We start from the raw sequence: 13,270 nt of genomic DNA on the forward strand, positions 1-13,270 counted from the left end.
ACGAGTACCATTTGGAATACGCAAAGAGTAAAAAGGAATTAGGTCTACGAAATATTGTGGATTTGAAGAGATTTAAAAATAACAGTAACTAGATACAATAGGGAGTCTGCCACATCGTTGCAGGTACACGGTTTCGCGAACTGTGCGGTCCCAGCTGGATGAAACTACTTTCCTTTTCAAGTTTCATTCTCTTCTTCTGTTCTGTCCATACTAGTTGCTGTAGGGAGTCTGCCACTCTTTGGTGGATACACAGTTTGGCGAACTTCGCACTCCCAGCTGGACGAAACTTTATTTCCGTTTCAGGTTTCATTCCCTTCTTCTATCATAGTAAGTAAGAATCACGTATGTCTTGATGTTGTATATATTCTATTAGGTTATAAGGTCTTCCTAGTAAGTAGCCTTCCTAGTGAATAGTCCTCCTAGTGCATAGTTGATTCCCGATTATGACTATGGATAAACGATGATTTACTAATGAATGTGAAGGGTAAATTTCGGAAGTAACTGTTGAACACCTATAACAGAAACATGACTAAAGATAAATAAATAAAAATAAGATCCATAAAAAGGGTTAGTGACTACAAAAGTAGAGAGACACTTTGTCTTAAGAGAAGTTATTGAAGATGGAAAGGCCTAAATCTTATCCAGTAGAATCTGCATAAAGTAATAATTTTAGTGGCAAAAAGGTTGTCTGAAGAGAAGAAAGGGTGGAAATGTAGTGCCCCTAGAGGCAAGCAGCAGCATTTTAATATTAATTAAAGGGAGATGTTTGGAAGTGGTGTGAGGATCACACCAAATGTATAAATAAATAATGAGGTCAGTAGACTGGCAAAGTGAAAAAGGGATAGAGAAGGGGCGAAAGGAGATGTATATGTATGATGAAAATGGAGGAACTGGAGAAATGAAGTCAGTAGATGTAGATTAAATGGTGAAAAATTGATGAGTAATTTCCCTCACGTGTCATAAAATGGTGGAGGAAACCTTGCTTAAGGCAGATGGTAAGTTTAACTGGTAATAATAGACAACCCAATACTACAACAATGTTTGAAAATGCAGATAATAAAATATTGGGATGTTAAAAATAAAACAGTTTTTAATAGTATGTACAACAAAGCAAAGTAAGTGCTGTTAAGGAAATTTCTTTAGTATACTAATCCATACGATAATTGAGTCGAACAAAAGTAAAACTTGCAAAGGTTACACAATCTTCTAATTTAAAGCAATATCTCAAGTAATAAAACAAATTGCAAACTAACCACAAGGTCACTATTTAAGAACATAAGGATAAGTGGATTACATAATTTATGCAAAAAAAGAAATGCATAAATATAAAGTTTATGATTCAGACTAAATTATGGAAAAAATATCTAGTTTTCTCTCCTGTAACTTGTTGCTAATTGTCTTTCTGACAACATCTCAGTTATTAGAATAACTGCTAGGTAATTGATTATAAAGTGTGCTCTGTCTTCCCATAGATGTAAGTTGAGAACGGAAGCTTAGGTTATGTTATCTGTTTCTTGGGGACGGAGGCTGTATGAAAGATTTACTACAAGCTGTAATGGAAATGCACGCCAGGACGACCTGATCTGCAGTGAATCATACCCTTCCCTTTAAGTAATAAAATAGGATGAACATGAAAATTCTCCAGCCACATATCTAATTATTTAGTGAAAGTGTCATGAGGACGCCCACATTAGTGCCTGCAATTGTGATGAAAAATGTGAATACTGTAAAGTGGAAAATTCATGTGTGTTTCATTTTCAGGTATGGACTAAAAGATGTAAAAGAAATTAATAATAACAATTTTGCTATTATTGAAAATTTTACTTAATGTTTACATGTAATTTATGTAAATGAGGCTATTTTGGCGAAATTCCACCTCTTAGCATAGTATGTAGAAATTTGAATGTTAATTAGAGGGATATTCAGTCATCAATGTTCGGACTGAAATTAAATCACACATAAAATAGTGTGTTTCCCGTGGCGTAATTGTCGAGAGCCCACCTTTTACATTTATGGAAACGGATTCATTCTTTATTTCCTTTTGATTAGTAGTATCGCTTCAAGCAGTAAATACAAAGACAATTTTCACCTTCAACAGACTGCTGTAGGTTAGAACCGAAAGGTAAAAGAACTGAATGGGACGTTCGTATAGCCGGAAGTGTTTGCTAGCGGATTGTTTGCAAGGACTAGTTTGTGAGGAGAGACTGAGAGGAAGGAGGAGACACAAAACGATAGACAACGTAAACTTCAGTCAGCAACCGCGCGACCGCTAGGGTCACAGGTTCGACTCCTGCCTCGGGCATAGGTGTGTGTGAGATGTCCTTAGGTTAGTCAGGCTCAAGTAGTTCTAAGTTCTAGGGGACTGATGACCTCAGATGTTAAGTCCCATAGTGCTCAGAGCCATTTGAACCACTTGAACAACGTAAAGGGAAGCGGAAATTACGTGATTCTCATGAAAACCTGCCTTTCTGCAGAACACTAATGATGATGTCAGAAGTAATTCTATCCACACCTTTCCTTGTTCTTGCTTTTAGCAAATTTTTCCTCTTATCATTTCTTGCACCCACAGAAATAATTCTCCCTCTGACTGAGATTCATTAGGTCCAAACAGCTTCTATTCTCCTGTGTCATCATTTTTTGATATTGCGTTTCCAACTGCTCTTGTATTACGGTTTACTTGACTGGGGTACCAGTTAGGATATCAATGAAAAACATTGCATAAACGTGCCCCAACAGTACTGCGTAAACGAGCCCCAACGTCATGTATGAATTAGTTTCGAAGCTACAGCAATAACTTTCTGGCATTCAGATTATACAAGTGTAGCTTGTAATGAAGAATAATCTCCTGTAAACGGACATAATTATATTTATCTTGTCTCAAGTCTAAAAATTATGCTCCCCAGGAGCTTCGATATTTGAGTAACCAAATTTACTGACCTTCCACAAAAACACAAAATGTTCTTCGCTCTAAGACGTTAGCTCAGCTGGTGTGAGGTACTTCAATAGATGGCAGTAGTAATTTGTAATTGTAGGTAGCGGTCTAGCAAGAATGGTTCCCTGCGTAATCCCGCGCCTAAACGTGACCCGGTCTCCTCTGCATACGATGCTGATCGGAATTTGATGCCAGTATTCTAAACCTGTCTATCCGCGTATGTAACCGTTCCGCGATATGTTAGTCTGTTTTCGGTGCACGTTTTTGTCTCGATTTTGTGGGCGAAGAAAACGAAGTTTGTTTCAACACGTCACCATTTTGTTATAAGTTAACATTTTCCAGTTATCCCCTGTATGCTGAAAGGAAATATATTACAGCTACAAGGACCATCCGAAACTGACGTATTAAATGATTTATTGTAGAAAAAAAGTAAGGAGTAAGACTATAATATCTGATTCGGCATTACTTTTCATTTAAAAAACACGAGTATCACCTATTTCTTAGGCGTTCAAAAACGTCTATCACCTTAAACTACGAAACGGTTATATTACACTGTTTGCAATTTAAATATCCGCTCTTAGCAATCGCACAGCAGGATAAATTCGGTTCTAATTCTTAGAAAGTATCTAGGTGAAACTTTGCGTCTCGTCGACGTTTCTCGGGTGATTTTTAATTCTGGAGAAAACCGTCAAGCCGTATTGGAGTTGGCTCCTCCGCTGTTTGATGTGATTCTGCAAGTCGGTTGGTGGGCGGCTCGCGTCCCCGCAGGGTTTTCCGTTCTGGCGGCCTGCTGGAACGAATCCCCTGAGGAGTAAGCTCATCACGCTAATGAGCTAAATCCCTTTCCGCTGACGCTCCCGGATCTCACAGCTTCTTCGGCGGCCTTCCGGGGGGAGAGGACACTTTTTACAAAGACCAGCAAACGTTCATACTCGGCTGTGGCTATCTGTAATTGTTGGTGGAATCTGTAGTCCGTGGTTGATGTCAGATGGATTTTTCATCAGCTCTGCGAATTAATGTTTCCTTTATTAAAATATAAAATAGTTCACGTGTGGTTTTAAATATCTCTACGCAAACGTTTATAGCAAGAACACCGTTCTGAAAAAAAGTCTATTGACATCCAATGCAAATCTAAGTTTGTACACGGTGTCAGGAGTCCAAACGCAGATATTGTGACCATTTGTACCTTAAAATATTCCCACTTCAGTGGGATATTTCTTTTTTCTCTGTGTCTAACAGTCTTCCCGCAAACACATCAGATAATTTGTTACCTGATGTTTCCTGCACAGCTGTAGCTGCTCCACTGGATGAACTATGACTTTCAGTATAGGTAACCCATTTTGCGTCCATATACCAACACTAAAACACTGAGTGGTGCCATGGGGGAAAATGAGCATTAACCGTTTGCTCTTGCCACATGTACTTGCAGTTACTAAAAATCTAAAAACGCACTACTCTTAATAACGACAATTATTGGTCTGCAGCCGCCCGAAGTGGCCGTGCGGTTCTAGGCGCTGCAGTCTGGAACCGCGAGACCGCTACGGTCGCAGGTTCGAATCCTGCCTCGGGCATGGATGTGTGTGATGTCCTTAGGTTAGTTAGGTTTAACTAGTTCTAAGTTCTAGGGGAGTAATGACCTCAGAAGTTGAGTCCCATAGTCCCATAGTGCTCAGAACCATTTTTATTGGTCTGCAAATGAAGCAAATATTGATGTAATGTTGTTCAGTACAGTGTCTCAGTCAACAATAAAACTACCTGCAGTTATCTTCTTAGAATCCTTTATGTGTACTGCCTGTTGTTTCGGGTACGATAAAAGATGGATTCACAATGGCTTCAGTGGAGTGTGATGGGTCCAGTACCATCGATCGAGAAAATCAGTCGCAACTTGCCCCCGAGAATTCGTCCTGCTCAAAGATGGGCGGGTCATGCAGGAAGTGTCAGCGCTTCTTGTTTACGCTGGCAGCATCTTTAATACATAAATGACCTCCACTTCGTAGCAACGGGTTTTACCCAATGCTGGCGACTACTTTAATGAACAGCAGAGCTCTGGAACGAGTATTTGTTTCATATAAGTTGTAAATGAATTGTTGCCACTATTGAAGCTCTAATCCTCGCATTTTTAGCAACTGGCCGAATGATGCTAAGTGAAAGCAGAAACACGGTACAAAATCTCCACTTGGTGCAACGAATGGGTAGTCCATTCTAAATATGGGTAAGTTCAAGGTAACGCTCATGATGAAGAGAGAAAGGACTTGACAGTACCAATTTACAACATTAGCGAAGGACATCTTAAATATTTAAAGGTTGTTTTAGCAAGCGATATGAAGGGGAAGGACACATAATGTCAATAGCATGGAAGGTGGACACAAGATTTAGATTTCTTGGAAAGATATAAAGGACATGCTACAACCACTTCTAAAGTAGCATGAACAGCATTTACAGTCGTTGTGAAGTACTCCTGAGAGCACAATATGAACGAGTTCGCAAGCTTACTGCTAGGATCCCGTTTGAGTAAAACTGAAATGGGAATCTTTAGAAGAGAGGCGACCTTGTTTTCGATAAACCTTTTTGGATACATTTACAGTACCGGTTTTCATAGGAATTGTGCGACAGTACTGCAATCGCTTTTGTATATGTTGCGCATAGGTTAAGATAAAATATGACGGGGATTAGACTGCATAGAGAGGCACTGAAACTGTCATTTCCCCTCATATACTATTTTAATAGAACAATAAAGAAATTCGTTAATGATGGCACGGACTATACCTGACAGGCAATTTATAGACGCTTGTGAAATGCAAATATGTAGATGTACACACGCTGCTATGATCAAAGAAACTGATTCCAATCATTCGAAACTTCAAAGTATACGAAAAAATAAACGTCGTCCAAAGATATACTTCCTTGGGCACCGTTAAAAGTATATTTAGGTTGTACGAGTGAAAAACTGCTTTACAAAAGCACAACAGTTCTGTGGCCTCCGATGTACATCTACTTTTAAAATAAGCAGGTTTACCTTGTAGTTAAGGTGCGCTTAGTTTTAAAAGCAAATTTTAATCTTTTCTGAATGACAACTCCTTAAATTCCTGTACCTGAATATACAGGGTGTTCGGAAATTCCGGTAAAAAAGTTCTGGAACATGTAGAGGGGAGTGATAATTAATATTTTGAATTGGAACCCATGTCCGGAAACGTACCGTTTCCGTGCTACAGCCATCCGACAACTTGTTGGTAACTCAACAACTTTTACAAGTCATTGATAGGCGTGACACATTGCATCACTTGTTTTACAATGCCACTCGTTGATACCAAAGAAATTGCTGTGTACATGTTGAAGGGTTCGCTTCAACGTAATACACTACGGCCTCTTATCTCTCTGTCCACGACTGCACCCGTTCTTCGCTCCCGTATCTACTAAAGAACCACAAAGCGTGCGACGGAAGGTGCACCCTATCAGCAACGAGGATGGGATTAGTGCAATAACGAGATTTGGACACCAGAGCAGGACTTCCTTTGTTTCTATTGAATTCTCTTGTGTGTGTGTGCGTATACCGAGTTGAAATTTATAAGTTGAAATATTTAAGTTGAGATATTTAATGAATCATGGCAAACCAAGGAGTGCTGAACAGATTCTAACATTTCTTGTTCGGTTTCGGAGTCAACGAATAACAGAACTGTGTATAAAGCCAGACCAACAGGCATTACATGCATTGACCAAAAAGGATAGTGCATTGAGAATGGCTGGATGCTAGCCGAAATCTGGATTTGCCAATAAAAATTCCAAAGGACGACTGATAGCTGAAATCTATTATTTACAAATCAAAATAACGGTCGCTGCGTGCAACGGCCTCTGAAGGGAGGGTAACCTGATGAATATCAGAACTGTCATCAGCAGTTTCTTGCCTCGTAGAAGTGCAAGGAGCCCAGCACCAAAAGACGCTAGAATCTGAAGTTCAGCTGCCACATCCACCCTTCCGACAGTTCGATGAGAAGAAAGTAACATTGTAAGAGTACGTAACACAGCTGAATTAACACTTAGCAGCCTACAAAATCTCACGTGAATCAAGTCGTGCAATTTTCTTTTCATGTATTGGAGGGTACTCGTATCAGCTGTAGTGGAATTATTTATCCTCCGTGAGCCCCAAACCCAGCCCTACAGGGGCACAATTGACAACTGGACTAATTTTTTGAGCATCAAATAATCGACGTTGCTGCAGGGTATAAACTTCTCCGCACGCAACGTCGTAGTGATGAGTCCTATAAAGAAATTATTGCGAAATTGCATGGTAAAACTAGAGACTGTAAATTCAGTTCAGTTTCTGGAGCTATTTACCAGCAGTAAATACTTGCAGATGCTGTTGTTCAGAACCTGTCAGATCAGAGACTGAGGGCCGAAATACTAAAGCTTCGCAACCCTATCCTCAGTGAAGCACCTAAATCTGTAGATACACGTGAAGTTAAAGATTTCATTACTACCAATATGACAGAAAATTTTTCCTGGTCCTAGACCATAAGCTATTTGCTTCACTGTTGCATCCTTCGAAACTAGTTTCCGACCTCACAGCGAAAACTCTTCAACGCTGGTCGCTGTTTTGTCAAATTACAACAATGAAATTTTGTGTCATCCAACGGCGCACACGGTGACGCATTAACTCGTTTACCTGTTGGTACAGATGTAGCATTTGACGAATCGGAAGTTTCTTTTTTATGTATTAATTCTTACGATTTGCATGCACTGAATTTTTTTCCTAATGCTTGCATGAGGGCTTATTATATAAATGAAAATATTTTTAGTAGCTGTATGTCCGGTTACGAAGTCTCGTAATAGTGTTAGTACGCAATCTGACTGCTAGAATAACGACAAAGAATGAAAGGAGATTTCCGTCAACACAATTGATTCATTAAGTCCCCAGCAACTATAAAAGCTACGAAACAACAAAGCACAAGTGTGACTGTTCTGTGTGGAAGTGTGAGTCAGCGTACACATATGGCACGGTTCTTCCTCAATACGACAAGATATTTTAAACACCATTTACAATGAAGTAAGTAAAAAACCAGAAATACTATAATTGCGTATAGAAACCAGAATTACGGTCTAATACATGAACACAAGACAGACGCTTTGTTGACTGAACCTGTGACCAAGAGGCATTATTATTTAGGAAATTTCAAATAAAAATTTTTTATTACCTTCATATATATTGACGAAAAATACACTGTGATCATTACAACATCCCCACTCGAACAGCATCTGCTGTCTCGCCCAACAGAACAACTCCACATGACATACCCTCAACTAGTACTGCTATCGACATCCTCTTAACAAGCACTGCCCACGACAACCTCTGAACTACAACTGCCCCAGTGGAGGCGGCGCAATAATACTCTTTGGCGCATTCTCTGGCGCTGTGACTCAGTGTAGCCACCTTTCATATGCCATCCTCCACGGGCTAGAATTTGAAGGTATTTTTGCCAGAATTGGTGGTAAAATACCACCAAATTCGTCCAAAAAAATACAGACAAAAATAAAAGATAATAGTAATAAGTAAATTTCACATAACTAAATAAATTTTGGCTTTGCACTGACCCTTCATTAACCTAATATATAAAATACAGTAAGGAATACAAATGCTTGCATACATGTGATTTACATAATTGTTTACACAAGTATCATTCAATCAATGGCACCAGCAATAACGAATAGGTGTAGGTAAGAGTCTCATAACACTTCATAAACAGTAAATACACAAAAATCAGTTTATGCAAATATTCACATAAAATCTTTTCAATAGTTCAATAAACAGGTAGCACTCCTCAGAGTAGCTGACAGTTCCAACAGTAGCACCCAGCAATGGTCAACAGGTGCAAATAGCAGTCTCATAACATTTCATCAGCAGTATTTAAACAGCTCCAACAGTGGCACCCAGGAATGGCGAGCAGGCGCAGACACCAACAAGTGACATTATCTCAGTAGCACCAGTTCCATCAGTGACACCCAGCAATGTTGAACAGGTGCAGATACCAACATGTGACATCATTTCAGTAGCAGCAGTTCCATCAGTGGCACCCAGAAATGGCGAGCAGGCGCAGACACCAACAAGTGCAAATAGCAGTCTCATAACGTTTCATCAGCAGTATTTCAACAGCTCCAACAGTGGCACCCAGAAATGTAGAGCAGGCGCAGACACCAACAAGTGACATTACCTCAGTAGAAGCAGTTCCATCAGTGGCACCCAGAAATGGCGAGCAGATGCAGACACCAACAAGTGACATTATCGCAGTAGCAGCAGTTCCATCAGTGACACCCAGCAATGTTGAACAGGTGCAGAAACCAACAAGTGACATCATCTCAGTAGAAGCAGTTCCATCAGTGGCACCCAGCAATGTTGAACAGGTTGCAGAGAGCAACAAGTGACATTATCTCAGTAGCAGCAGTTCCATCAGTGACAGCTAGCAATGTTGAACAGGTGCAGACACCAACAAGTAACATCATTTCAGTAGAAGCAGTTCCATCAGTGGCACCCAGAAATGGCGAGTAGTTGCAGACACCAACAAGTGACATTATCTCAGTAGCAGCAGTTCCATCAGTGGCACCCAGCAATGTTGGACCGGTGCAGAAACCAACAAGTGACATTATCTCAGTAGAAGCAGTTCCATCAGTGGCACCCAGAAATGTTGAACATGTGCAGTCACCAACAAGTGACATCATTTCAGTAGTAGCAGTTCCAACAGTGGCACCCAGCAATGGCTAACAAGTGCAGGTAACAGTCCATAATATTCACAGTCACTAATTAGACAGTTAATCAGAGTTTATCAGCAGAAACTAAACATTTCCAAGTGGCACCCATCATGTTGATCAAGTGCAGGTAACAGTCCATAATAATCACAGTCACTAATTAGACAGTTCATCAGAGTTTATCAGCAGAAATTAAACATTTCCAAGTGGCACCCATCATGTTGAACAAGTGCAAGTACGAACAACAGTTTGAATGCACACACAATTGCATTTACAAAATTATTATTAATACTCTTACTAAACATACAAATTATAATAAACACACAAATGATATCAGATAATTGTCATATTAACTATAACAAATACACAAATATCAGTAAACCTATAATATTTATGGGTGTCAGGGCAAGCCACAACAAACAAGTAAAATTACTTTTAGAAGGTAGGTCGGTACCAATTATTTGGGATTAGGAAAGGAAAACGCGCAAAACATACTCACACATCTTTTTAATTGAATAGTGTTAACTGTGTAAATGCAATTCTGTCAAAAATTTGATGTTCAACATGTGTATCAAGTAGTAGTGGCAGCAGTGTATAACAGTCAATAATGATTAGTCAACGTCATAGTCATCATGTCAAGACCAATGTTTGCCAAGCCAAATCAAATGTACGGTTGCAGAACAACTGTCAGCGTGCCAAGATACGCAAATACTTCCTCTCTCCAAAAAAAAAAAAAAAAAAAAAAAAGGATGTACTGATTATTGATTTAACAAAGTGTGTGTGTAGACAATCTTCCTTCCACTTGAGTGTTCTAGTCTGCCATCTTCATCCTCTTTGTTCCATATAAACCAACAAAAAAAAAAAATGCTCCTCACTTACTTTATCTCTTATCCACCAAAACTCCAATAACCATCAGCATCATATAATCTTAATACTTCAATAATACCTCTTACGTCGATACATATAAACCTTATCATCAATATCATTTACCTTACCTCTTATCCACCAAAACTCCAGTAACCGTCAACTTCACACCATCTCAATACCTCAATAATACCTCTGCAATACGTCGATACATATAAACCTTATAACCAATATAATTTCACTTCCATAACAACTCTTTCCTCTAGTCAATCTCCTCGAACAAGTACAGAAAAAATCCTAGTGCAAACTTCAATTCATCATCACATACAATCCGAAGACACAACGTCCACACACAACCTCTGTGTAATCCATCTGACCCAAATATTCTACTCATTATGAATTACAAAATACATTTTGGTTACCTTGTCCTTCATTAAATAAAAGAAATGCATACATGACCTCTAACAGCCTTTAGTTTGAATAACTTTCAGTAAGTAAGTACGAGTACGGAGTGTGAATGATCGTAATATTTCACAGTGTGTACACCACTTCAAGAATCATGGCAAAACAGAAGCAAACATGTGGAGTATTTCTTGTGTCAAGCGTCACTTGCTATTTCAATTGCTCACGAAGAATGCAGTGCAATAACTGTCAATGGTCTAAACCTAGTGTTGGTATGTCATTTCGTTAGCTTCCTTCCCATTAGCATAAATTTATACAGCTTCCATAAAAACTCCAGCTCATGTCACTTCAATGAAGTTTCGTGTACCAATGTCGTTTGTAGAATTATAGCAGTTCATTTTCTTATCTTAAAATATAAGGCACTGAGCGTAAGCAAAACATGCAAAAGCGAGTAAATATACCAGTAGAGAACAGAACGTTAACAAGTAGATGTAGCACAATCCCTATAACGAGGCTCTGCCAAGCGAATAATCTATAATTAATACCACAGTGTGACCTAAACTCCATGTTCGTACACCATATATCAGCATTTCTATATGCCAAATTAAAGAGTAGTTAAGACAACAAAACAGAAATGTGTAAATATTCAATCCATACGCAAAGCAGCTAATAAATATCTTACATAATAAACAGGTCATTAGCATCATCGCAGCATAAGCAAATAAATGTTCAGATGTAATCTTAATAAGTAAACATGAAGGCGCAAGCAGATAAATCACAAACTATAACTTACATACATAACCATATCAGCACAACTGATCAGGTGACAATTATAATTTAAATAAATAAGCACAGCATGCACATAATAAAAAAACGTGACATTGGTGAAAAAGCAGTGCAGCCAAGCGATGCATAATATACATAAGTAACAACCCTGTTCATTAATCAATCGTTGTCAAAATCTGTTAACACAAAGTATAAATCACGTAATCGCGAGCAGCAAATTACGTCTAAGTACGTACCTAAGGGGAAATATGTTACCTGAAAAATAAACTCAGTTAATAGTTAGCTTTTTAGCTTATTACTTTCTTCTTCGAAATTACATTCTTCCTGAAATTTTCTCGATAGCAAGTCCTCTTAACGTCGGACATACACAGAATTTACCTGAAGTTCTTAAATATTTTATACAAATGTATCCTGAAAAAAACTGACCGTTAATAACACAATTTATCAAGTCACTATAGCTTTATACTGAATTAAATCAGATAAATTAGACTGTGTATTTGTTTACGGCTGTCGGTGCATTCGCACTAAGCGCTCGATCAACTGTAGGTACGCGTGACGTAGAAAGTAATTGTTGGCGGTCAACGACTGCTTTGGCGGCGCACAGACTTGACTGTTGCTTTCAGTATGTGCCGCCGCCAGAACACGGCGCAGTACCCTTGTATTCTGTGCGTGTTTACGTATAACTATTAGTTTCTTAAAAGTATGTCATTCCACAAAAATTTTTACGTTCGATGTATGATGTATTCCCTTAGAGCGCCGAGATTTAATAGTTTCTACTTCGACAGTGTTATCATGAATAATTTTGCGAACTCTATATGGACCGTTATAAAGCAGAAAAAATTTGCAACTTAAGCCTTTTCCTTTGTGAGACAAACGGTGGGACTTAATTAACACTTTTTGACAACTGACAAGGTTTTTAAACGACCAGGACTATTAGCTGATTTCTCTCTCCTAGCAGCCGCAGCAGTATTTTGTATAGCCAGGTTGAAAACTTCAGAATGCCACAGTTTCCGTGAAGGCGGAAAAGGAACGATTTCAGAAATGCGATTTGTCGGTGCTTTATTTTTTAATATCAATATAGTCGGTAAAGAAGTTGAATCATTAGGGAGTTCATTCAGAATGTTTTGACAAATGTGAAGATACTGATCCCACGTTCTGTGATTCTGATGACAATAAAGTCGACACAATTTATTGATTTCCTTCATCCATCTCTCCGAAGCGTTAGATTGAAGGTGAAAAAGTGATATGAAAATTGGTTTAATCTTACGACGCCATAGAGCATTAAGTCAAATTTTAGAGCGAAACTGTGATCCATTATGTGATATAACCTTATCAACATTACCCACTTCTTTAAGAATATGTTTGATGAAAGCATTAGATACTGAACGAGCTGTCCCTTGCGTAAACGTGTAAAACACACATATTTTGATGTCAATTCCACTACTACCAAGATGTACATGAAACCATTAGTAGAACGAACCACTGGACCGAACAAATCGACTGCAGCCATCTCCTTTAATTTCGCTGGAATGATAGGAAACAACGGTGCTC

This window comes from Schistocerca americana, chromosome 5, assembly GCF_021461395.2.
Source record: "Schistocerca americana isolate TAMUIC-IGC-003095 chromosome 5, iqSchAmer2.1, whole genome shotgun sequence".
NCBI lineage: Eukaryota > Metazoa > Arthropoda > Insecta > Orthoptera > Acrididae > Schistocerca > Schistocerca americana.